This window comes from Vicugna pacos, chromosome 13, assembly GCF_048564905.1.
Source record: "Vicugna pacos chromosome 13, VicPac4, whole genome shotgun sequence".
NCBI classification, from domain to species: domain Eukaryota; kingdom Metazoa; phylum Chordata; class Mammalia; order Artiodactyla; family Camelidae; genus Vicugna; species Vicugna pacos.
Genome location: NC_132999.1, coordinates 40,337,597 through 40,364,183, shown reverse-complemented (window position 1 = coordinate 40,364,183; position 26,587 = coordinate 40,337,597). Strand labels below are relative to the sequence as shown.

Here is a 26,587-nt window from a genome sequence, read left to right as displayed (position 1 = left end):
AGGCCGCTCCTGACCTCGTCTTCCAGGGGCTGCCCTCGGGCTGCAGGCCTGGCAGGTCTCCATCCAGACCCGCTGCCTGCTCTGCCTGTGGGGAGTGCTGGCAGCAAGGGCACGGGATGAGGGTCCTTCCCCCTCAGGGACCAAGGGCAGGGTCAAGGGCAGGGTCATCCTAGAATCATTCCAGTCCCTTCTTGCCTATTCCGACCTCATCCTGTGAGTCCTTAGTGACCCAAAGCCACAGAGACTCAGCAAGCAGGGGTGCCAGAGCTGGGCGCCCAGCGCGTCTTCAAGATACAGAACAGGAAGGCGAGCGTGGAAGATGCTGGTGGGTCGAGTTATGATCTGCACTTGAGAAAGTTGGCACACTCAACGGCTTAACTGAGGATAGTTTGATCTGAGAGGGAGAAGCAGGTTTAAGAGAAACAACAGAGGATGGTGAAGCATCTGGATATTAATAGGGAGAGGAAGCCGTGGGTACTCTTAGGACCGAAGGGACCAGGGAAGGAGGGACAGAGCAAGGAGCCACTTGACTGAGCGGTGGCTATGGGCTATGACAGGCGATGCCCGGATGCAGTCAGTCCAGGGAAAGGCGGGATGCATTCCTGACCTCTCTTTTCCTGCCCTCTGTCTCCTGCTGGTGCCGCTGGATTGGACTAGAAGCCAGTGGATGGGGAGCCTGGGTGACACCCTTCACGTTGGCAGGCTCCTGGGGCACAGAGCAGGGCAGAAAATGGACCTGGGGGAGAGCGATGGGAGAAAGGCCAGCACAGCTCCCGAGGTGATGCTAAACAACCTTCATTGTCTGACGCTTCAGACTTTCTCTAGCGCATTCTTATTCATTTTCCTTGTCAGTCCCCACAACAGCCCCAAATACAGATTTTTATTTCCAGGAGGAAACAGGCTCAGAGAGGTCAAGTGATATCCCGGAAATCACACAGAAGGGAGGCTACGGATTTAAATTCAGTTTTGCCTCATCCAAACCTCCCCTTTCCCCCTGAAATAGAGGCTTGGATGCATTAAAGTGATAGCCTGAGCTGGGTGTTATGAAAGGTTCCTGGTGTGAAAGGGCCCTGTCAGAAGCTTCTGTGAGGTCATGAGGGAAGTCCTGCCTGCCACTCATGAACGAAGATCTGGAGTGCACTGGGCACTTTGCAGAGCAGACTGCAACAAACCACCCTTGAAACAAACTTTCTAATTCTGGTGGGAAATCTTGCTCCCACCACTGTGGAGGGCTGGCTGGGACCTGTTGGAGTGAGAGCTGAAAAAGGAGACCTCACTGCTGAGCTGGGATCGTTTTGGAAGGAACTCCCATCCTCCCAGGGACCATCCCCATCTGCACACGGGTCTGCTGGTTACATGGCACAGACTCACTCCCCTTTCTACCAGGTACCAGCGTGTAGGGGGCCAGGTGCTGGCTGGGGAAACACTGGGGGGCTCCCCACTTTGGATTCTGATGTAGCAAAGGGGTAGAGAGGTAGAGACCGGGGCTCTGACACCGGCTGCAGAGGACCTCTGAGTTGGGGAGACTGGTGCATGTGGGTGCTTGTATGCATGCGTGTGCGTGTGTGTGTGTGTGTGTGGCTGTGTGTGCTCACAGCATCTGAATATATGAAGCTGGGCATATATGTGTGTGAGGATACGGGAGAAAGAGAAGAAAAAGAGGGAGAAGATGAGAAGGTGGAGGAGGAGGAGGAAGAAGGAGGAGAGGAAGAAGAAGGGGAAGGGGGAGGGGAGAGAAAGGAAGAAGGGAGGAGGGAGGAAGGGTTTGTTAGGGTCATCAGGGATGAAAAGGGTCAAAGTCAAAGGAAGTGGGGCTTGGATGGGCCGTGTGAGATAATGATGGTAACGGCAGTAGTAATAATAATAACAGCAAAAGCAACAACAACAATGATAGTAATACTAGTGTCTGGCATTTATATTACACTATATGCCAAGTCTGTTCCAAGTCTTTAAAGGATAAAGCCTATACATAGACATTTTAATCCTTATAACCAATTTAGGAGGTAGGTATTATTATTACCCCATTTTACAGCTGGGGAAACCAAGGCACAGAGATTTAAATATGACTAAATACTACAGCCAGGAATTGGGTCCAGGCCCAAATCTTAACCACCGAGAGGTCCTGCCTGTCAGACTTCTCGGTGTGGCCGGGGCCTCTGCCTCCTGCGTGGGGCTCTGGACCGCGACTTCGATGCTCTATCTCTGTGTCATGCTCTTTGCTCTCAGCAGGACGTTTCTAGGGGAAATAGGAAGTTGATCCCAGAAAGCTTGGGTATCAGATAAGTGGTCCCAGCCCAGAGAAAGCAGGGAGATGGCAAAGGAGCTTGGGTTTGGGAGGGCCGTTCATTCTGAGTGGTTGGTGTATGAGGTGCACAGGGGTGAGGCAGAGAAGTGAGCAGGGGTGGCTTGGGAAGAGTCTTTGCAGGCCAGACAGGTGTGAGACCTCCCTCCTACTGCTTAGCTGGTGGGAGCCCCGAGAAGGGTTTTACACAGGAGAGGGGCAGGGTCACTATAGAAGGCTCACTCTGGCTGCAGCATGGATTGGAGCGAGACGGAGGCAAGGAGGCCAGTGAGCTGAGTGATGCAACAGTCCAGGTAAAAGGGTGAAAAAGGTCGGGGCTTGGATAGGGTGACGGGGAGAGTAGAGGGGATGCAATGTAAGAGGTAGAAGCCTGGATATCTGGCCGTAGAGTGGATGCGGAGGGGCATGAGGGAATTACTGAGAATGGCTCCTAGGTTTCTGGGAGTCTGGGTGGATGGAGACCATGGGAGGAGAGCTTCTGCCACACCCATGGGCCCTTCAAGGGCCATGAGAAGTGACCCGGGCATTGCCTGGCCCTGGAGAGAATCCAGGGGTGCTCTCCTGATGGACACCACAGGCTGCGGAAGTGGGGGGTCAGAGGCATGGCCAGTGGACACACAGGGAAATGGGGGCTGGGTGGGTGCTGATTTCTCCTCAGATGTTTTTCACTTTCTTTCGGCTTTCCCATTTCTAAAAAGCTCATGCAAGGGATTGTATGAGAAATGGAACTGTATACCATTCTGAGTCTCAAATCCCAGCCAGGCCTTGCGGCACTGTGGTTAGAACTCTCATTCTACAGTCATTTTTCAAATTCCAACATCACCACTCTGGAGCTGTGTGTTCTTGGGCAAATCACTCCATCTCTCTGAGCCTCTGACAATTAGGGATCGTTACAGCACGCACCTCAGAGGCCCCTTGGGAAGATTACATTAGATACGTCTCTACATGGCAGCTAGCTATGGTTATTCAGATCTGGGCCGGATGACACAGAACAAGGGCCATTTGGGCGTTTATTCTTGCCCAAATCTCATAGGAGCCCTTTCCCCTTGTCTCCACCTTCCCCACCTGTAGGAGACACACCCGTTCTTCTGGGACTGGGAGCTGGATGGTCTGTCCGTCTGTCGGACAAGAAGGAAGAGACTTTCTGGCCAGGGAGGGGCGCCGATAAGCCCTTCTTTTCTGACACGCTTCCTCTGCCAGCCCCCTTCCTTTCCCAATTCCCCAAGCCCCGCATCTTTCCTGCAGTCCCCGGATGGGATGGCAAACCCAAACAGAAGCTGAAACTCAGATGCCCACCACCCTTGCCCAGACCCAGCCTCCCCAGACACTACCTGGACTTGCCAGTTTTCAGCATTCCCCTGGCTGCAGGCAGTGCCCACCTCTGCCCCTCGCCTCCCAGCCTCAGGGCAGTGCCTCAGCCCAGAGTGGCCCCTATGGCCCCATCCCTGAGCAATCCCAGACGTCCCAGAGTGGGGTTTGGGGTCAGGGCAGGGCCCAGTGTCGCTGCGGACCCCTCCGCCTGGTTCCCCAGGAGGCATCAGGAGAAGATGGCCACTTCTCTTCTCCCCGCCTCCCCTGCTCACCTCGGGGTCTGGGGGCCTGAGCCCTGGGCTGAGCTCAGCTCTTACCCCAACCCCAACTCAGAGAGTTTGCTGGCAGCAGCGTAGATGACTTTGGTGTAGTTTCTGTGGTTTAATAAGCTACAAAAACGACATTATTTTAAGCCAATCTGGATATAGCACAAAAACTCTCACCCCGTCTGTTCTGTGAAACTCAGATACCCTGACGAGAACACAGCTCACAACCAACTAATACAATATTCTACTGGGCTCGCTGTCAGCGGGCCCCACGCGGGCGCCGGCTCCCCGGAGGACTGCCCAGGCGCATCACTGCGGGCCGAGGAGGGAGGTGGGCAGCCTGGGGACCAGACCGGCGAGGAGGTGAATGGGCACAGGGACAGGGATGGGGCCCGGGTGGGAGCCTTGCTGAGGGGGTGCTGCCTCTCCTCTCCCCAAGGAGCTGGGGCCATCCGCAGCCGCTCTGGGCTCCCCGCCCCCTTCCACGGGGACTCGGAGAGGAGAGGAGTGTTTCTGGCCTGCTGACAACAGTTTCACTCCCACAACTTGCATATGTCTGATTCCGAAGCAGGGAAGTGTGTCCAACACACCCAATGCAAAGACAGGTTGTTGAATATTTTTTCTCTCATCACTAAAAAGGATTCCCTGCTGGGTGCAATCAAGATCCATAAACTCACGGCTCGAGTCGGTGTGAAAGCAGCGCTCCAGCCCAGACTCCCTCGCTGGCGCTAAATGCAGGCTCCGGGCGGAGAGGCACAGACATCCGCTAGCAGTCTGGCCTTGCGACCGGCAGTTCCCGGCACATTAGGCAGTGCGCTTATTTTGGGCTACGCTTCAGTGGATTAACTTTCAGCGTAAAGTTTCCGAGTTCGGGCCTCGTCCCTGCGGCGCTGCCCCCCTCCTTTTTCGGTGGGTACCATGTTTTACAGAGCCAGAGGCAAGGGAAGCGGGCTGATGAGCGTCCTCAGCAGCCGCAGGGTTCAGTCCTGGAAAAGGAAGGCAGGGCAGCCAGAGGCCCCTCTGGGACCCCTGGCAGCCTGGAGAGGCCAGCCTGTGACCAGCCGGCCTCAGGGTCGACCAGATGGCTAGTGCCCAGCTCCTCCACAGACAGGGAATTTGTATGCTTTGGAGATCTTGCAAAGTTCCCTTGTGGGCTGGTTCTCCCCTCTCTCTGCTGGTGGTGGAGGGTCTGGCTTCCACCCACCTCTTCCCAGCTGGGCCTTTGATTCCCTCTTTTCCCTCAGGATCCCAGGACACTTACTTACTGGAGGCTGGAATCTGCTGTTTATGTAAAAGCAAGGATGCCTTCTTTTCCTTCTGAATTGCCCCTCTCCATCCCTTAGGTAAGGAGACCGAAATAGAAGGGGAAGTGGCAGGGGTCTTAGTTGGGCCATTGGAGAGCCCTTGGGGACTTGAGGAGGGTGGAGAGAGGACTTGAGGGAGAGGAGGAAAGGGAACATGGTCAGTCCCCAGACTCCTTCCTTCCTTCCTTCCTCCCTTCCTTCCTTCCTTCCTACCTTTTTCTTTCTTTCTTTCTTTCTTTCTTTCTTTCTTTCTTTCTTTCTTTCTTTCTTTCTTTCTTTCTTTCTTTCTTTCTTTCTTTCTTTCTTTCCTTCTTTCTTTCCTTCTTTCTTTCTTTCCTTTTTTGATGGGGGAGGGGAGGAGGAGGTAATTAGGCACTTACTATTTTTTTTAAATGGAGGGACTGTGGATTGAACCCAGGACTTTGTGCATGCTAAGCATGCACTCTACCGCTGAGCTATACCTCCCTGCTCCCCCCAGCCTCCTTTCTGATGGTTTGGGAAGGAAGATCTCGGTTTCTTGTGGAAACTGAAGGACCCCTGCCTCCCATCCCCCATATCGATCCACTGGGAGGTGCTTTAGAGCCAGTGATTTCAAACTCTAGTTCTCATGAATTCTCAAGAAGTAGCTAAAAATGTGGTCTCCCAAAAGCCCCCTCACTTCCCCGGCATCCCGTTTTTCTGGGGACATAAGATGTATCATTAAAAACCAGAATGAGCTTCAGAAAAGGCGTGCGGAGCGGAGGGCAGCTTGGCCAGAGTGCCGAAGTTCTCTGAGATGTGGACTCTGTTATTCACTCACTCATTGACCCAAAACATAAACCCTGGACTGGGGCTGCAGTGGGCACAGGAGGTCTCCTCCTGGGGAAGGGAGAACAGACACATACCCACTCTTCTGTTTGTTCCTTTATTAGCATGACTACGAGGCCGGCTCTGTGTTTGGGCGCCGATCATAAGCTGATGTAGTCTGAGTACAAAGCAGAAGGTGGGAAGGGCTGGGAAGGAGAGAAGGGGGCTTGGGAAGAGGCAGCGCTGCTCAGGCCCCCTCTCCCCCAGCTCGGAGCGGATACTCAATGAGGGCTCCCAGGTACACATCCGTCTAAACTTCCCACCAGCTTGCGCAGGTCCACAGGGATGGGATCATTTTGCCTCAAAGTTACACTAAGGCAAAAACAAATGATGAGAAAGGGGAAATACTGAGGCAGTTTTGGGGAGCCCTGGATTAAAAAAAAACCCTTCTCCTCTCTCATATATCATAAATCATGCTCTTTCTCTCAAACCCCTCCCCCACTCCCTCCCGCTCTCCTGCTCTCTGAGAGATCAGCACGTTGCAAAGACAGGTTGTTGAATATTTTCTCTCTCATCACGAAGAAGGCCTCCCTGCTGGGTGTAATCAAGAACCATAAACTCGCCTCGCGGCTGAATCGGTGTGAATCCAGCCCCGCTCCACTCACCGCGATTCAGACACGCTCGGGCCGGCTGACAGTGGCGCTTAGGCTGTTCTCCCAGACACAGCTCATCCCGGAGGGGCTGCAGCGAGGGGGGCTGGTCTCCTAGAGTCTCTGGGCTCTGTAATGATGGGGCATGGAATTCAGGATGCCTCTCCCGAAAGGTCAAGGAAGGAGAGGAATCAATGCCTGCAGACAAGGAGTCAGGGCGTTGACAAGTGCCATGGGCACTTCTTGGCCTTCACCCCGTGTCTCCAGGTCCCAGGGGAGAGGAGACAGAAGGCAGGATGGCCTCTCAGGCCTGGCGGTGATTTCCAATGGGCCACCCGACTGGATGGAGTGGCTGCTGTCTGGTTTTCAGAACTGAACTATCTCTTTCTTGGTGGAAGAGGGTCTGGACCTGGTGTGACTCCAGAGGGCTGAGAACACGTTGGGGGCCTGTGGGGTGCTGCAATGACAGGGGGAGTGAAGGAGAAACACCAGGGGAGCTGGGCTGCTGACTGCTAAGTGCACCATCCTGCTCTTTGTCTGAAAATCCATTAGCTGGGTTGGAACAGTCTGTAGATGCAAAGCTGGGGAGGATCCCTTCCCACCTTCTCTTGATTTCTACCTTTGAGATGACTCATCAATGTTACTGCCATGACATGAATCCCTGGGCAGGGTCACCCCTCCTCCCTGATATCTCTGTGTCCACTGTGAGCTTTCATGGATCTGACTATAATTTCCCCTTCCGAAAGTGCTTCCAGGCTGCCCTGTTGACTGCAGAAAATGATTCATGGTGAATAATCAAGATCTGCCCCAGTATTCCTTCCTGAATCCCTCCTCCCCTCAAATTGCACCCCTCAACCCCCAGCCAGCAATCCTTCTGGATACCCAAGCAGTTTCCCAAACACATATTGTATTTTTTCACCTCCAGGCCTTTGCATTCCCCATCTTCCCTGCCAGGCTTGCTCCTTCTTCCTCAACTTTAATGAACGTCTCCCTGTCCTTCAAGACTCAGCAGAAATGTCCTCTCTTCCGAGGAGCCTTCCCTGATCCCTCAGGCATCAGAGGTGATCCACGCTCCCTGGGCAATTGACACCACTCAGCCCTTCACATTTGTACTGTGACTGTCCATGTTAGTGTCCCTCTGCCCACTGGCCTGGGCTTCTTGACGAGAGCGGGGACTGTCTGATTTAGCTCTATGTGCCCAAGGCCCAGCGCCTAGTTTGCTGGGATGAATAAAGGCAGGAGTTTCATCATCAAGTCTCAACACTTGGTGCTCTGTCTGTAGCAGCGTGCCTGTGCACCTGCGCGGGCGTGTCCACTCTCCCTGTGCACGCTTCCCTGTCTCCATCCTCCCAACCAGACAGGGAGCTCCTTGAGGGCAGGATGGAGTCTTGTTCATCTCTAAAGGTACACGTGTAAGGTAGGCCCTGGTAAAGGTTTGTGGAACTGGATTTGGATTTTGCTAAAACGGATGTGATCAGGCTTAGCCTGGGAGATGGAGGGAGGGGTTCTCTCGGCAGGTTGTGGGTGGTGGTGATGACGTGCCCCCCATGAAGGGTCTGGGGGAGTCAGGGTTTGGGGCAGGATTTGATGCTTGACCTTCAGCGGGGAGGGGTTTCCACCCAAGCTTGGAGGGGCCGCTGACCCAGAATCTGCGGCTCGATCCCCGCCGCAGGGTATACCAATCCACACTAGCTGTGGGCGGCCAGCCCTGGCGCTCTTCTCCCGGGGCTGCCAAATACAGACACTCCTCAGCAGAGAGAAAGCAGCATGGGCCCTGCTGCAGCCTCCTTCACCTCCCTTGGGAGGCCAGAGCCAGAAACTTTGATAAAGGGAGGGTTTCCTATCGGCAGACGGCATGCCCTCCCTCCCACCCTCACAGAAGCCACGGAGATATGGGCCACCGGCTTTAGGGCTCTCATAACTCTTTCAAGACAATCTCTTTATTTATATGAGTTTGTTTTAAAAAACCCACCAACGATCCACCGTGGGGACCTCTCCTCCTGCCTCGGCATGATTCTCTCCTGTCCTTCGAGTCCATAACTCTTAGACTTTTGATTCTCCCAGTCCACAAACTATAAAAATCTTATTTCTATAAGGTCTTTTATGGTTACCAAGATAGTCAATAGTGTCATTTTCATTCATATCATTCTGCAGGGAGGTTAGAGGAAACGAACCAGACAGAGGAGAGCTATAAATAAGGCCCGGCTACACACGGCCCCGAGCGGATTCCTCTGCGTTCTTTTAAAACGACGCACGCACAAAACACACACGCACACAAAACAGACGTGCACGCACACACAGCTAGTGCTCGCGTGCCCACTCGTGCATAGACAGGTGTCCATGAGCCCAGACGCTTGTATCACCGTGCTTGTGCACACACACACGCACAGATGTGCACGCACGGGCTTACGCAATTTGTCAGGATTAAAGAAAAAGACGTTTGTGGAATTTGCCCAGCTTTGAAGGGCCAAGAGCAGGCAGCAGCACTCTCTGTGGCAAGATGAGGGGGACTGATGCAGGCCAGCCTAGAGAACACATTCCAAAGCCATGAACCACGAGGTTGGGCAACCCGCCACCCATGAGCTCATGGGAGGGAGGTTTGGAGTTCCCGCCAGCACAGGAGTCTGTGGAGTCGCCGCTCAGCCAGCACCGGTAACGCCCGGGCAACTCTCAAGGCTCCCTGTGACTATGTGTTGGTGTCATCTGAGGGCCCCAGCCCCCACTGCTGGAGGACAGCCAGCCAGCCTCACGATTATGATTTGCGCCTAGCTGCCACCCACCTGAACACCTGTCCACAGCCTGTTGCCAATGGCTTGCTCCTAGGGCAGAATCCCAGAGGAAGGGTCAGGGCATAATACCGGAGCAGATAGCAGGGAGTCTCTGGCAGAGGAAGAGTTGGCATGTCCTTGTGCGGGGGTGAAGGCGGGCAACCCAGACCACAGCAAGCAGAAATGGAGGGGGCAGGCCCGGGGGGTGGGGGAGGGCTGCCAACCTTCCCCAGGGAGGCAGAGTCAGGGCTCAGTCCCCTCCTCGGGGAACAGGCTGGGGAGGGAAAGGGTTGCGTGACTGGTGCCAGAGACCCATGCTCTCCTCCGAGAACTCTGGGCTCATTGGCCAGGGGTGCAGAGGAGGGAACGGCCACTGGAGTCAGAAGCATGGGTTCTGATGCTAAGTCCACATTGTTGCTGTGTGTGATGTTGGCCAAACGCCTTCCCATCTCTGAATCTCCGTGCCTCTGTTGCCCCGGTGAATCATAAGGTGGGATGGGCTCTCAGATACCTCCTTGTTTTGGAGATGCAGGCGAATTAGCTGCACTCCAGAGCCTTAGGGCAGATGTATCTCCTTCATTCCCGTCTGCAAAATGGGTCTGGTCATTGTTGCCATTAGCAACATTCCAGGGATGCCATGGCGGGTGGGGTGCTGGGCAGAGGTCCAGGAGCTTGATTGAACTTGTTTGGGAACTGGTGAGCTTGGAACTTGCAATGGATGCAACGCAAGCAGGGGGCTTGAGACCCTGAAAAACCTCTCCTCCCATCCCCAGCTTTCTCCTCCCTCCTTGCTCCCCAATCCCAGCACCTCTTAAACGCTGAAAAGCTGAGAATGGAGCCCAAGGCTCTGAGCTCAGGTCTTGGAATTCCTCTCTCACCCCTCCTGCCTTCTTCAAGGGAACTATTAATTGTAATTTAAGCCTCCGAAGTTAAAAGCCGCGTGCAGATTTAAGGATTCTTTCATCCCAATTACACATCGTTTCTGGCTGCACTTTTAGTGCCAGGCTTTTATCTGTTGTTCTGGGGAATCACTTATCGGCCAGAGCGGTGGGCTCCATACGGATTTCTTCTTGATTATGTTTAATGGCAAATGGAGAGTTAACCAGCTTCCCTCCCCTGAGCTGTGTCTGCAGTTCCCCCAGTCCAACCTGAGAGCCGCCTGAGGGAGCAGGAGGGCATGCAATTGGGGAGCTGCAGGGACCTCCACATCCTGGAACAGTCAGAGCAGGGTTTCCGGGGGCCCATGTGGCTCAGGGTGGCTGAGGGGGCATTGCATCCCCTCTCTAGGTGCCCCAAGTGCTCCTTTCCAAACGCTGATGGCAGTGATTTGTTTACTCTATGCCTTTCACAACTGTGGGCGTCTACGGTGTGGGTGTGCCAGGTCCTGAGCTGACTTCACTTCCTCTCTCATATCCGTGTGCCCCCAGCTGCCAAGGCCACTGTGATACTCTCGTACATGCTTGCCCACTCCAGGCTGTGTCCAGCTCCTGGAACTGCACTGCCACAAGAACACACGCTCATAGAAGCGCACACACATATACTCATGGGAGCATGAGCTCATGTACACACACGTATACACATAGAAGCATGCACACATAAACACTCAGAGAAGTAGGTACACACCAACACACAGGAGCATGTACACACAACACACACAAAAGCGCATGCACACACACAGGCACTCATGCATACTCACCATCGGTACCTCATACACAGGGACACACTGTATGTGTCCTGACCCCCCTCCTCTTACCTCTAAATACACTCATAACTCAGATCCACACAGGTACACAGTTTGACTCTTTATTGTCACTTGGAGACTTTTCTGTCTATCTATCTGTCCATCATTCACAGATTAGGCTGTCATAGGAGCCTGGAATGGATCTTGGAATGTCAGGTGACAGGATTTGAGAGTCAGGTCCCTGTGCTATGGAGCCCCCTGTGTCACCCACTTCCACTGTGTCCCTGAGCCCCATCTGTCATACCCAGTTGGATTGTATGATGTCACGGAGCTCAGCTGACTCCTCAATACCATTACCCAGTACTCAGTATAAGTTACTCCGTAAGTCTCAAATTCCACATGTCCAAAGTGGGGTTTCTGGTCTCCCCCAAACCTGCCTCACCTGCAGTCTTTCCCACTTTGTCTCTTGACAAGTCCTTCCTGCCACTAATCAGGACAAAATAATCAGTTTCTGACACCAACTGCTATGTGTGTGTGTGTGTGTGTGTGTGTGTGTGTTTTCCTCCACACTACCAAGCAATTCTCTGACACCAACTGGGTGTCCTACAATTCAACCCATTTCTGATGTTGTCTACCTGGGGACAGCATCAGAGCCACAGGTTAAGAGCTCCCCTGGACCCCACTCTCTGGACCCTGTCCTTTTGCGACTTACATAGATGCGATTGATTTAATCATTGGCCATTGGTGATTGAACTCAATCTCCAACCCTTCTCTCCTCCCTGGAGGTGGCAGGGGTGGAAGTAGGATGGGGAGTGGGACTGAAAGTTCCAACCCTTTAATCATGTGGTTGGTTCTCCTGGCAACCAGCCCCCATCCTTCCATTACCTAAGGACCTTCCAAAAGTTACCTCACTGACATAACAAAGGACACCTTTATTGCTCTCAGCACTTATGAAATGCCAAGGATTTTAGGAGTTATGTGCCAGGAATGGGTACCATTATTATAATAAATCCCAAATATGTTTATTATAAATCACAATATCATAAACACCTTGGCATCATCCTCCATTCCTCTCTTTCTCTCACTTCCTACATCCAGTCCATCAGCAAATTCAGCTGGCTGGATTTCAGTAGTGCTGTCTCTAATCTGATCGCATCTCATCACCTTCACTGACCCCACAAAGACCTCTACTTGTGTAACAGAACAAACCTGCCTCCATTTTGGATCTATTCCTTTAGCTCTAACCTTTGGCTCTGTTGCCTGTGCTTAGTCATGCTGGCTCTGTGCTTTGTAAAGGAATGCTGCCTGTAGCCTGAAATATGCATGATAGCCCATTCTCAAGCCTCTGACCTTTAAAAGTATAACAATTTCCTATTCATACAGAGGTAAAAATTTGCAGAATAGAGAATAATATTTATCTCATTGGAGGTTTATAGGAACTTTGTGACCAGACCTACGTGAACAGCTGTAAGAACAAAGAATTCCGCACCAAGAAGTTTGAAACAACCAGCCATACCTCTTCCCCTCTTAGTATGAAAGAAACCTGAATTCTAACTGGGGTAAGATGGTTCTTTGGGACACGAATCCACCAACGTCTCAGTCTGATGGCTTTCCGAAACTGAGTGAATGAGCCTGCCCATTCTCCATGTCCTGTTTGTCTCAAGGACAGTAAGAGTCCAAACTTATTGAAATTCCAGTCCCAGTTCTGCCACCGACCAGGTGTGCAACCATGGGCAAGTCTAACTTCTAGAAGCCTCTGCTTCTCCATCGGCAAAATGGGATAATAGGAATGCCCACCTCATGAAAGGGGAGAGGATGGCTTGTAAAGCACTTAGCAGGCGCCTGGGGCAAAGCTGGAAATGTTAACTGTTGCTGTTGGTGCTGTGTGTGCCTTGGGCTCTCCTTGCTTTGGGTTGCTGCCAGGATCTGGATCAGACTTAAAGACAGAGCCGAGACCCCAGCTGGGTGTACCTTGACCTTCCAGGTGTACAAGGAGAGGTGGACTCTGTTTCTGCAAGTCTGATATTCAGAGATCGATTTTTGGTTGAATGTTGAGATTTGTTGACAAGCCGATGGCTAGAATCCCTGCCTCTGGGAATCTCAGTGTGCACCTGAGTGTGTACATGTGTCTGTAGCATGCCTGCGTGGAGATAATGCTGGCCATGCTCAAAATGTACATTCCTAAAGGGCAATTTGTCCTAGGTATTAAGCCCACATAGGAAGCCAGCCATTAGTGGGGTCTGGAGAGGTCAAAACAGTCATCTCCCCTTCCCCACCTTGGCTCACTCTTTGCTCCCCTGAATGAACTTGCTTTCCAGTCTCCAGTGACCTAGTGGTCAAACTCAGAGAACCTCCTCAGGATCGCTCTCTGGGTCTAGTGGAAGCTGAGGGATGGTTCCCAGATACCTCCGTCAGGATTGAGGTACTCATCCTCCCTGCCAATGGGAGCCCTGGTGGCCAACAGCCTTCCACTGAGTCTCTCCCCAAACATCGTCCTCAGCTGAAGGGAATGATCTCTTCCAAGTTTAAGCCCCTCCCTGAAGGCAGTTTGAATCCAATGTCTGAGTGATTTTTCTTGCCTCATTTGGGGACACCTCTGAAGGATTTTACCTGCTCTAGAGATGTCCGTGGGTTTGACTGAGACCTCTGTTGCCACTGCATCAGAGTCCAGCTTCTCCCTCTTCCCAGCCCTGTGGCCCTTCCTCTTTCACAGATGTAGGTACCGAGATTCCTGCCCAATCAGCCCCTCTACATGCCTGGCTCCATCTTCCAACTGTTTCTAGGGAACCTGACCTCCTACTGCAGTTGGTGCGAGGAGTGGTTCCTAGGAAACAGGCTCTCAAGTGGGAGCTGGGAGTTGTATCACCCACTGGCCAGTGGTAATGAAAACCCCATCACTGGAGGTGGGCGGAAGAACTAACAGCCCCCAACGTGCTCCAGCAGTGCCGTTGCTCAAACGTGTCCCAGTGGTGAACTGGGACAGGCACTGTTGGCAGGGAACACACTGGTGGGAGTAGTATCGCTGACATGTGAGAGGCTCAGAGGAAATTGTAATGATAAAGACTGTGCAATTAGACGATTGTTGCTGGGGGCTCTCAATGCATCGGAAAGAGACAATGAAAGGCTGAGGGAGATTAATCACCAATTGGAGGTGAAGTGTGAAAGCCAGAGGGCCTCCTTGCCATCAGATAAAGACTTCCTTCTGCATCTGGAGGGCGGAAAAACACTCAGGTTTGGCCCAGGATTTAATTATGAGAGTAGCTGGTTTCCAGAGAAAATTGAATTCTCAACGTAGCAAGTTGACAATGCCTTGACTGGTCAGGACCTTGACTGGGAAGGAGTGGGGCTCTAACACTTGGGACAAGGACATCTGGGCTGATGCACTTGAATGCCTGGAAGTCCCAGATCATGCTGAGCCCTCTAAGGGAGCAGAGTGTACTTTGCCTCCGCACATGAGACTAGAGCCTTCCCATCCTTAAAGATGGTTAGAGGCTTCTACCTGCAAGAAGCCAAGCATCATGCAGCCCCCTCCCCTCTGCTCCCAAGGTCTACTCCCCCTCCCCTTCTGGCATCCTAGCAGAGCCCACCTGCTAAGGGAAGGAGTCACTTCAGGACTTGGCCAGGCTACACCAGCAGGAGCCAGGAGTTGAACTTCATTTCTCTCCTGCATCATTGGCAGTCCCTCCACCTTCAGTCTTTACTCTGCTGGTCCATCTTCCATGTTGTGGCCAAAGGAGTCTTTCTAAAACATACCTCATCATATCTTTGCCATGCTTAGAACTCTTCTGTAGCTCCTCACTGCAGCTGGGTGAAGTCCACATTCTGGCGCTCAATATTGCTTCGTCTCTTACTTCCTCTTCTATGTATTTTTCTTTTTGTACTTGCCGGGCATGTTCCCACATCTGAGCTGTTGGCTTTGCTGTTTCCTTTGCCTGGAAATTCTCTCCCCTTCCTTGCTTCACCAGGCACTTCCCTGTCCCCCTCCAAGTGCCTCCGGATCACCTCCTTTGGAAGACGCTGTGTTCTCCTCTCAGCTCCCCTCTTCAGGGCTGGTGCCTCTGTCCTCAGCTCCTGAGAACACCAGCTCTGAGGTCTCAGAGCTGCTTCCCTCCATGGGGACTGTCCTCAGCTACAGAGGGCCCAAGTTTATGCCGTTGCTGGGGCCAGCCCCCAGCCATTGCTGGCTGAGGAATGGGTACAAAGATGCAACCACATTGCTGGTCCATTGCTAGCTTCTGCACCTTTTTATAGGTTTCTCTCTCCAGAGCCCTCCACTGCCCCCTCCCCACCTCACTGCCATAAACCTCATGCAACTATTTCAAAGTCTGTTCCCAAAGAACCCAATTTAGGTCCTCTTTTTCTGGGCACCTTTAGAACCATGCATATATACCTGATATTGTGTGTTTTTCACTTACGTATTGCTCTGTAACAAACCAACCCAAAGCTTAGTGGCAATAAGTAACAGTTGACTTTTCCCCTTGTGACTGCCCTCAGCTGGGCAGTTCTGCTCCATCTGGGGTGGTTTAGGTGAGGCTGCACTCAGCTGGGAGCCCAGTGTGACTGGACTGGGCTGTCCAAGACGGCCGCTCATCCTCCAGGGCCTCTCTCCTTAAGGGCTCTAATAATTTAGTATGTACTTTTGACTCCCTTACAATATGGTGGCTGGGCTTCAAGAGGGAAGAATGGAAAACGACCATTCCTCTTAAGACATGGGCTTAGAAAGGTTTGAACCTCATTTCTGCTGCCTTCTATTGGTCAAAGCAAATCGCCAGGCCTCCCTGATTCAAGGAGGAGGGGGAAATAGGTTCCACTTGTTGAGAAGAACATCATTTGTGTCTAGCGATGAAAGGGAGGAGTCAATGACCATATTTGGAAACTATCAACCACAACATATAACAGTCATTATGCTGGGAACTCCTTGAGGGCAGGGATTCAGCTGTATATTCATTATTCCCGGCCCAGGCACTTCCAGGGGCTGTCACAGATTTTTGGTGACAGTGTGAGCTCCAGCTTCAATATTCCTCAGGCTGTGTTTGGTCTCCATAGAGCCTGGGGATAGGGTAGAGAGGTAGTGGAGCCAAGCCTTAGGCTGTCAGCTGCCTCTATTGGAACATCCCTTTAATTTCCAAGATAGCTGATCCAAATGCGTCTGGGAGTCTATTTCTGGGCACAGACTCTGCCCTCTGGGACATGAGTGGGGCACATTTTACTCATCCACATGGTTGCACAGGGCCCAGGATCCAAACACAGACTTAATAATTAATGCTCGCCTCTCCTCTTCCTTGTCATTGTACATTTAGAGCATGTGGAAGTCATTAGTGTTGTTTGTCAAATATTTCTGGCTATGCACCTGCTGAACACATGGACGGATTGTACTTCTTGGCCCTCTTGTGGTTGGGTGCAGCCTGGTGATTAATTTTGGCCGATGAGTTGTGAGTGGAAGTGACTCATGCCATGTCTGGGCATTTAATTGCTTTTTCCTTCTGCCTCGGTGACTGGCAATGTTGGAAATGGAGTCTGCTCCATTCAGTTGGGTGAGGAGACCTGGAGCAGAGCCCCAACCAATCCATGAAGTGCAAGTGGCATGTGTAAGAAATAATTTTTGTTGTTTGAAGCACTACCATTAAGGGGTTGTTTGTCACCATAGCATGAACTTGTACCCTGATTGGCACAAGAGTCTTGGCTTGATCCAGGCTGGGCTCATCTTAGATCTGCCTTACTTCAGATCGGTCTGGAGTGGGACAGGAGCAGGGCTCTTGGGGAAGCACTCACTATCCAGGAAGGAGGAATGGAGGTTGGGGGAGATGTTGGGGTGGGACTCTCACACACAGACCACCTAATATAAGAAGCCAATACATTAGTATGTGTTGGAGTTATAAAGGTTTAATATTAAAACTGAATGAAATAAACATTCAGGTAAGTGGGAGCATTTGAAAGATTCCCACCCCTTTCTCCTCTCCATACCTAGATTGCCGCCCCCCCCAACCCCCTTCCATCACCTCATTCTAAGCTAAGGCTTTGAATAGTTAGTTATCTTAAAGGCAGAGCGCTTTGAATGCCCAGACGTTTGCATATGGACTTTCCTTCTGTGGCTTTCTTTACTCTAGTTCAATGCCTCTCTAACTTTGATGTGCCTAAAAATTCCTGTTCATGGTCCTGTAAACAAACCTATAGATACTGGACTTTATGAGTGGTCAAAGAGTTTTTCAAAGGTACTTTTGACCAAATGCAGTAATTCTTATCTTATGCACGGACTTCAAAATCTAAGCCCTATGCAAAGTGAGATTCCATTGTTCAAAACCAAAAGAATCTTGCAAGTTTCATGAGATGCTGAGAGCACAAGATGTCAGCAGCAGCTGCTCTTAGCCCATTATCCACCCATCACCCAAGTTCTGTTGATTTTATACCCACGTTCTAAGCCTCCATTGGCTTTTGCCTGAATTACCACTGGGAAGGGCTCCTCATTGGTCTTTTTGCTTCTACTCTTGATGCTTCCAGTCTATCGTCCACTGCACAGCCAAAGTGATCTTTTCTGAACACCAAATTCCTCCTCCACTAGCCCCTGAGGTCTTACCAAAATCTGTAATGAGGTCTTAAGGCCCACAGGACCTGGTCCTTGCCTGCCTCTCCAGCTTCATTTCATGGTAGCCTCCCCCTTGTCCTGTGATCCCTCCATGTTGGCCTTCTACTTCCACCAACACTTTCATGCCCCTCTCCCCCATCTCAGAGTCTCAGCACCTGCTGTGCCACCTACTTGGAATGTTCTTCCTCCACTTTCAGTTTTTCACCTGGTTAACGCCCACTCGTGTTTCAGATGTCAGTTCAAAGGTTATGTCCTCAGAGAAGCATTTAAGCCAACTCATTTTTTATTTGTTCTCATAGAATGGTTTGCTGTCCTTCAGAATACTTATTGTCAGTTTGTAATTATACGCTAATTTATTTGATTATGTAATACAGACTTGTTTCTTCCACTAGAATGTAAGCTTTAGAAGAGTAGGGGCTATGACTTCCTTGTTACTCTTTAAAAAAATTTTTTTTTACATTATTTTACATTTTGTTTTTTATTGAAGTGTTGTTGATTTACAATGTTAGTTTCAGGTGTACAGCAAAGTGATTCAGTTATACATACACATACATATATATGCATGTATTTTCAGATTCTTTTCCATCATAGCTTATTACAAGAAATTGAATGTAGTTCCCTGTGCTGTTCAGTAGGTCCTTGCTGTTTATCTATTTTGTATATAGTAGTGTGTGTCTGTTAATACCAAGTTCCTAATTTATCCCCCGCCCTTTCTTCTTCGGTACTTTGTTACTCTTTTATCTCAGCACATGCAATAGACATTTGCTGCATGAATGGTTGGATGGTGCTGCCAGCGGCTCAGTGACAGCAGTAGTGGCAGTAGCACTGATACCAGTGATGGCACATCCATTTCTGTCTCTTTTGGGCTATTGTTTGATCTCATTCTTACTCTGGCTTGTGTGGCTTGGGAAATAGGATTTACCTTTAGATGCAAAAACCAAGACCCAGCAAGAAGACAAGACTAAGGGCCAATGAGTGGCTGAGTCAGGTTCATAATTCATCTTCCAGACTCTAGATACGGAGTTCTTTCTCAGACTTGATACTGCTTCTTGACCTTGACTCTGACAAAACAAGAGATGTCTTCTGAAGTCTCCATTGTGGATAATTTGTGGGCTACAGGTAGCACAGTAGCATCTTTCACATACAGTTCTCTTCCCTCTCCTCTTTTTTCCTTCTTTTTGCATTTTCTCTTCTTCCTTCTCTTCCTTTTCCTTTGATTCGAAAATCTTTTTTTGTTTTGTTTTGTTTTTTGAAAAGGTGAATATGGGTGAGACTTTTTGAAATGCTAATGAGAGAATAAAAAGAAACTGGGCTGAGCACAGTCTCACCAAAACTGTGGGGCTAGTGAGGACCCATGTGTGGTATTAAGGCTGAAAGCTCACACTTCGGGAAATATATTCATGTTGGATTATTGTTTAATGGTCTTTTGGGGGTTCTAGGGCCTGACTATATCTCTGTGGGTTGGGGGGGTGTAAGATTTCTGTGGGAGTGACTGACATTCATAATTTTAATTATCCTGGGAGAAGGTTAATCCTGGAGAAGAAAACATGGAGGTATGAGGAAGAATTTGGCTTTAAGGGAAAATTTCCTCCTCTTTCTGGAGACTTGGATCAGTTTGTCCTGGATTCTAAGGCATGGAGGTAATTAGAACTGATATTCGTTAAGTTAAAGCCAACTGCTGCAACAGATAAACCCTTAACATCTCAATACTTTAACAGAGTAAAAATTATTTCTTCCTTCCAAAATAGATGTCCCCAAACACTGGTGACTTTCTTCCAAGTGGCGATTAGGGACCCAGACTCCTTCCATCTTGTGACTCCCGTATCTTTAACATGTGACTCAAGGTCATCATAGAAGTGGAAAAACTAACTGGGTGGGGTCAGGTTTCAGCATTGCTACAGCAGGGGGATACAGATCCTGCTCTAGAAAGAAATAGCTCATTCACCAAAAGAGCAGCATGAACTGTCGATACGTACCAGTAGGAAGCAGTGTTACATATGAAGAGGTGGATCCTTAAGGTTTTGAACTGTGGTGGGGGTGGGTGGGAACAATAAGTCTAGATCGGGGAGTGTTTGCTGATATAGGATTACTTTTCTGGGAGTTAGGATTTAACATCTGGCAAGGATACTCCAAGCCAGTGCTAATATACTGATGGGCTAGCTCCATGAAGTTTGGACGTGGTGACCTCCAGTAAATTAGATGGACGTGGTGGAATTGCTTTGGTAGCATATTGAAGAAGAAATGGTCAGAGGATTTAGAGATGCAGCACAAGACAATGAGACCAGACAACTATGTCCTCTGGAAGGGTCCAGAGCATGCTCCCTTCACTAAAGTAATGAGGACTAAGCTGGTCAGGGGATGCAGCATCACTGACAATCTCTGTGGTGGTTATCTTCTGGAGGCGAAGGTTAATGGTAAGACATGCTGCTGTGGGATTGGGCTCCCTAGTGACCATGGGGATGACACTATTTTGGAATAGCAGAGGCCACAAACCAACAGATAACTGACAGGAGAAAGGTGGACTTGTTTACCATAAGCAGCAAAGCTTCTAGGGCTTTGACCCAAAGGGATCTGTGCTGATAGCTAATGGACCATGTTCCTAGGGACTAGAGATATAGTAGCCAACATGAATATTGCTTGACTTATGCAACCAAAAAAGATTAAGAGCAGGTGAGCAAAAGGCTTCTGGCAGGTTTTGCAACAGAAAATAGGGAGCTCTTCCCCATTTTCAAGATCTGAGCCACTTGTTTAGAGTCCATTGATTGAAGGGGCAGTTAATGGCCCTTGAGGAAAGGTCCTACAACATCATTTTGAGTATATACAACAAATATTTTCCCACTCTTCCTCCCAAGAGATCTATGGCTATTTTTCAGGGTAACATTGGGGGAAAGGAAGAACAGGAAGCTCTTTTGAGGTCCATCCGATTGAGGGTCTGAGAAGAGAACCCAAATGCCACAATGGCCTCCACAATAGAGTGAGGGTATCTGGAGAGTCCCAGCTTAGCTCTGGCTCTTTGCTCATTGCCTGGTTTCTGAATATAAAATTAGTGTAAAATAAGGGTATAAAATTGTGTATAATTTCTAACCGTTATGATCAGAAGCCCAAATGGAGGCCTTTAGATGTGCTCTCCAACTCCTTAGCTAAGATACTAAATTTGAAGCAATTCCATACCTTAAGTGGCATTGTAGAAATTAGTGCTGCCACCAAAGATATAAAGGATTCAGGGTTGATTTTCCCCATCAGATTCCCATTTAACTCATTGGTATGGTCCCTGAAAAATCCAGACTGGTCAGGGATGATGACAGTGGGCTACCATGGCAAGTGGGAGCCCCAGTTGTAGCTGCTGTGCTGGAAATGGTATCTTTACTAGAACAGATCAACATAGCCTCCAGCATTTCACATGCAGCATTTGATCTTTCCAACTCATGTCAGGAAAAAGGATTAGAAGCAGGTTGTACTCACATGGGAAGGACAGCAATATATATTCACCGTCTTGCCCTAAGGCTATGTTAATTTTCTTGCTTTCTGTCACAATATAGTCTAAAAGGACCTTGATTTTCTTGACGTTTAGAAAACGTCATGCTGAGCCACTATCTTGGTGGCATCATTCTCATTAAACCCAATGAACAGAAAGTGGCAAGCGCTCTGGATGCCCCGTACGAGAGAAGCATGTCAGGAGGTGGAAGATAAGTCCTGCAAAGATCCAGGGCTGGGCACATTGGTAAAGCTTTTAGACGTGTTGCTTCTTGAACACTAAGAAAAAGTCACAGTGCTTGGTGGGCTTCTTTGGAGTTTTGAGGCAATGCTTTCCACACTTGGAGATAGTGTTCCAACCCATTTATTGAGTGGCTCAGGAAGTTGCCAGTTTTGAATGTGCCCTAGATCAAAAGAGGGTTTGGCAGCAAGTCTAGGGGGCAGTGTAACCCACCTTGCTGCTTGGGCCATGTGACCTGATAATTACAAAATTGTTAGAGGAATTCATGGTAGAGTCTGGGAAGCCCTGTTCGGAGACTTGTGGAGCAAGGCCAAGCCTTCTATAGCAGAAGGTACTCAGTGCTCGAAAACCAGCTCCCTGTAATGTTACTGGGCTCTAGCACGGACCAAGCACCAAGCATGGACCATCAAGGGGTTCTATGGCCAAAGATGCCCAGCCTGAGCTGGATGTTGTCAGATCGGAATCATCAGGGTGGTAGATGCATCAGCAATCCACTGTATGGTGGCAAGGGCACTTATAAGTCAGATCTCACCAGGTCAAGGGGGCACAAGTAAGTGCACTCACAGGTGCCTTAGCCTTCCGTGTCATCTGTCTTTGCCGAGCCAACACCTTTCCCTTACCTCATACCTACCACCTTGTGGAGAGATCCCATGACCAGCTGATGGAGAAGGAAAAATCCTGGGTTGGTTCACAGATGGGTCAGCTCAGTATGTTGGTGGCCCTAAAGAACAGTGTTGAGAGAGTATCTTTTACTAGGTAGAGTTTCAAGCAATCCCAGTTTGTTTGTAAACTTTTCATGGAGGGTGATGTAGTCTGAGGTGAGCACATACAGAGACTATTGGGCAGTGGTGAATTGCTTCGCTAATCGGTCGAGCGCCTGGAAGAAGCAAGTTTGAATGATCAGAGAGAAGTTTGGGGTAAGGGGTGTGGATGGCCTTATGGGAATGGACACAAAGTTTTCAGATTTTTGTGTCTCCCATGAGTGCTCACCAGAGAGCACCCAGTGTATGAAAGGCATTAAACAACCAAGGGACAAGAAGACTCCTAGAGGGAACAGTACTTACTTGTAGTGTTTGCAGAATGTGGTCTTGGCCCTGGTCAGTGTGGTGAGGAGGCAGCTGGCAGGCAGATGAATTGGTGCAAACCTGAGGGTAGCAGAGAGAAGCCTCTTCCTAGACAGCCACTCTCAGGACCCCAGACTCACTCTACTTAGAGCCCACTGGTGTATGTATACCAGGCTTCCCATTGGTGCTTCTCACTCATGTGCTATTTCCCAGACACCACCTTTTCCCCCTAAGATGTCTGTAAATGAAAGACAATGTAATTTACTGTTTGAAAAACCCCCCTAGATATTGAATGTTTTTGATATGCACGGGATATCAGTCAGCCTCTGTCCTCATCCATCCCACAGATGCACAATGGTAGCACGGTAGTGGGATGGAGGCTATGCATAGAGCTAACAACATGGGTCACCTCTCACCAAGGCTGATTTAGCTAATGTAGCTGCTAAATGTATGACCTGTCAGCAGAAGAAACCAATACCATCAGAACCCTCAACATGATACCGATCCTTGTAGAGAATGATTGGCCACTTGATGACAAGTTCACCTACAAAGGACTGCCATTTGTCCTTACTGAGAATGACAGATACTCTGGTTATGGGTTTGTCTTCCTTGCCTGCAGTTCCTATTCTAGCACTACCGTCCAAAGGCTTACAGAGTACTTGGTTTACTGACATGTGATTCCACAGAGCATCATCTCAGACCAAAGGAGCCACTTTACAGCAAAGGTGTGACAGTGGATACTTGACATTGAGACTCATTGGTCCCATTGTATATTGTTCACCTGGAAGATGCTGGCCTGATACAACCTTGTAATGGCCCCTTAAAAACTCAGCAAAGTGGCAGCTTAAGAAATGGTACCCTACAAAGTTAAGATTCTATTTTCCAAGATGCTGTATGTACATCACACTATGGCTGTTGAGTAGTGTTGTGCTGCGATAGCTAGAATACATGGATCTGAGAACCAAGGGGTGAAGTGAGATGGGGCACTCTCACCATCCCTTCCAGGGACCCACTTGAGGAAACCTGTGCTCCTGTCCTAGAACACAGGCTCTGTGGGAGTAGAGTTCCCCCAGTCCACAAGGGGAAACAATAAGGACTCCATTGAACCTAAAACAAAGCCTTCCTGCTAGTTATTTTGGATTCCTCATGCGCGTAGATCAGCGTACAAAGAAGGGAGCTAGGATTGCTGCGACATAACGCGGACAACAGAGAATAAGCCCAGGACTTCTCCTCTTTCCGTGAACTTTCCCCGTTCCCTACTTTACTTGTGCTCCTTGGGACTACCTCCTGCACCTAAGTCCAGGTCTCAGGGTCTGTTTCGGGGGGAACAGAATAAGACAGTAGGATTTAAATCTTGTCCTCAGTGCAGTGAAATCCACTGAAGCGCTGTAAGCAAAGGTATGCATGATCAGATTTGCATTTTAGAACATTGAGTTTGGTGGCTGTGTGGAGGATGGATCGGAGGGGCCAGAGGGAACTAGGTTGGAGGCAATTACAGTAGTCCAGACAAGAGATGGTGGTGGTCTGGACTCAAATGCTGGTGATAGTAGAGATGGACAGAGGAATAAATGGACTTGAAATGTTTAAAAGGGGACAGTATCAACAAGACAAGAGTTCCGCTTACTGGTTTCAGATCAGGTTGCTCAGCCCTTACCCTTAGCGCATGTACATGCTTGTCTGTGTACTCACTGTTCTTTCTAAGGCTGGTCAGGTGCTCTAGGACAAGCCCAGCTTGGATATCTTGTTGGGAGCTATCTTCCGGGAGGAAAGGGCTGTGAATCAAAGACCTTTATGACTGAATATTGGAGCAATGTGATGCTCAAGAACACTGTGGTGGGATTTTCTAGCTTAACCTAACACAGAGAGACTGTTCTCTTTAGCAGAGCAAAGAGTCTAAGCTCCAGTTCTGTTTGAGTCACTCGGAGGGGCGTTGCTGCAAAACACTTGCGTCCCAAGGCTGTGGTGTTTAGCTGATTATCAGTACAATGAACAGAAGTCAGGACTGATTTATGGGAACAGAGTGGCAGCCCTTAAGATTCCCAGAAACACTTGGTAGGGGAGGTACAAGGAGGTAGAGTGGAAGATAACTCTTCAAAAGACTGGACTTCTTAGGGGGGATGGTACAGCTCAGTGGTAGAGCATCTGCTTAGCAAGCACGAGGTCCTGGATTAGATCCCCAGTACTTCTGTTAAATAAGGTAAATAAATAAATAAGTAAACGTAATCCCCTGTCCCCTCTCCCCCCCTAAACCCCCAAACAAAACAAAAAGACTGGACTTCTTGCCATGGGTCAGCTGTGGGCTACAAGTAATCGAATGATGTGAGTGCACATGTTCTCAGGGGCAATAAATGTGTGCTGGGCCAGGTGAGAGGTGGAGCAGAGTCTGATTACCAGGCTTCTGGCCTGGGTGATTGGTTGGTGGGATACTGAATTCAGATTTGGAGATGCTGAGGAGCACCATAGTAGTAATGCTCAGCAGTCGGTTAAATATATTTGTATTTCTAGAATCTAAAATAGTGCCTGGCATGTTAGGAACTCAATAAATAATTTCTTCAACCACATTAGTTAAATTCTTCTCTTCCAATTTCCCCAGCAACACCCAACTTCAGTGATAGGATAGTTGTTGCTACTTTCTGTTCAGGATAATTTAGTCTGGGTAAGGGATGAGTTAGCCAAAGTCCAAGACCTCTTACTGATGGAGCGTGGCGATCTCTCCTTTGCACAGTCTCCACAAAGCACTTGACTCACTGAAGTCTCACTTGGATATTCAAGGCCATGAAGACCTAAGGGTGGGAAATGAAGACTCAGGTGCATTCTAGGACCCTGATTACTTGAATGAGGTGGTTATTGCGGAATGGGAGCAGGGTCGAGAAGGCAACTTTCTCTTTCTGGATCAGGACCTACTGTAATTCTGATTGTAGAAGCTGTAAGTACAGACTCTGGAGTTTGATAACTTGAGTTCAAATCTTCACCCCACCATTTCCTAGCTTTGTGACCTTGGGTTAAAGTTATTTAACCTGCAAGCCTTATTATCCACACTTGTAACATGGAAATATTCATGTCATCTTCCTCATAGTGTTGTGAGAATTAAATGTGATAAAATGTATATCGGCTCAATGTGTGGTATACAGAAAGCATTCAATAAATGCTTTTGATGATAATTCAACAGTCAATAATACTAGTACTAATTTTTATCTGTCTGGCAATATCATGTATGCCTTATAACCTTACCTTATTAGTAAGTTGTTGTCATTATGATTCCCATTTTATACATAGGAAAGAGAAGCTTAGAGAGGTGAAGTGACTCCACCTGGTACGGTGAAGCTGAGTCAACTTGTCAAGCCTTCCAACTCCAAATCCCACGTTTCCCATGACTCATCTTATGGAAAGCTTAGGTACAGTTGAGTGAGTTCATCCAGCCCAGTCCAGCAGCAGTGCCAAAAGGTGAGACTCAAGTTCTAGAAGAGACAGCTCAGCCAGGAGTGCATATGTGTGTGCGTATGTGTGTGTGTTGGAGGGTGAGGGCAAAATGGTGAAACTTCTCCCTTAAACCTCCAAGACCCTAGGAATCCCCAGTTCATAGAGGGTATATTTCTGCCCTGTCCTTTCAATACCCTTCTGAGACCCTACTGTCATTTGGAAAGCCCTATTCAATGAAGCTGAATTTAAATGAAAGAAAAAAAAATCCTTCTTTCTCCGTGGATCTCTGTATCCCACTGTCCAACCTGAGTTAGTTGGACAACTCATGACCTGAGAGAAATCCAAGATCATCATATTTAGCTTTTAGTTTAGATTCTGGTACTCTATGAGTCTGAATAATTCCTTTTCTCTTTCCAGGCCTCAGTTTCCCTATCAGCACCAGATGGGGACTGCTCCAGCCTGACACTCCAGAACTCAATGTTGCACCCACATCTCCTTCTTCTGGGGGAGGGAGGGAGAAGATGGGGCAGTGGCATCAATCTCTTTCCTGGGATGGCTCCTCTGAGCTCTATATTTCTTGCCTATAGTGACCAGGGAATTTTCCCCTATTGATTGCTTTCTGTAATCGAGCTTAACAAATAGAACTTCCCTCAAATGATTCTTCCAACTAAACTGATAGAAAGCTAACCTTGTTATATTTATTGACAGAACATTGAAATAAATATTATAGGTCTAGA

General features: G+C 49.2%; 2 long non-coding RNA genes across 2 annotated transcripts; one reads left to right on the top strand and one right to left on the bottom strand.

Annotated features, from left to right (window-relative positions):
• The first annotated feature begins 1,161 nt into the window (after nucleotides 1–1,161).
• On the top strand, nucleotides 1,162–26,587 carry LOC140700703 (uncharacterized). Its single transcript, XR_012079259.1, has 3 exons — nucleotides 1,162–1,386; nucleotides 25,707–25,874; nucleotides 26,268–26,587. It is a non-coding gene; the product is annotated as an uncharacterized lncRNA (long non-coding RNA).
• On the bottom strand, nucleotides 6,077–11,867 carry LOC140700936 (uncharacterized). Its single transcript, XR_012079696.1, has 3 exons — nucleotides 11,781–11,867; nucleotides 6,635–6,749; nucleotides 6,077–6,341 (listed from the first exon to the last, which is right to left on the bottom strand). It is a non-coding gene; the product is annotated as an uncharacterized lncRNA (long non-coding RNA).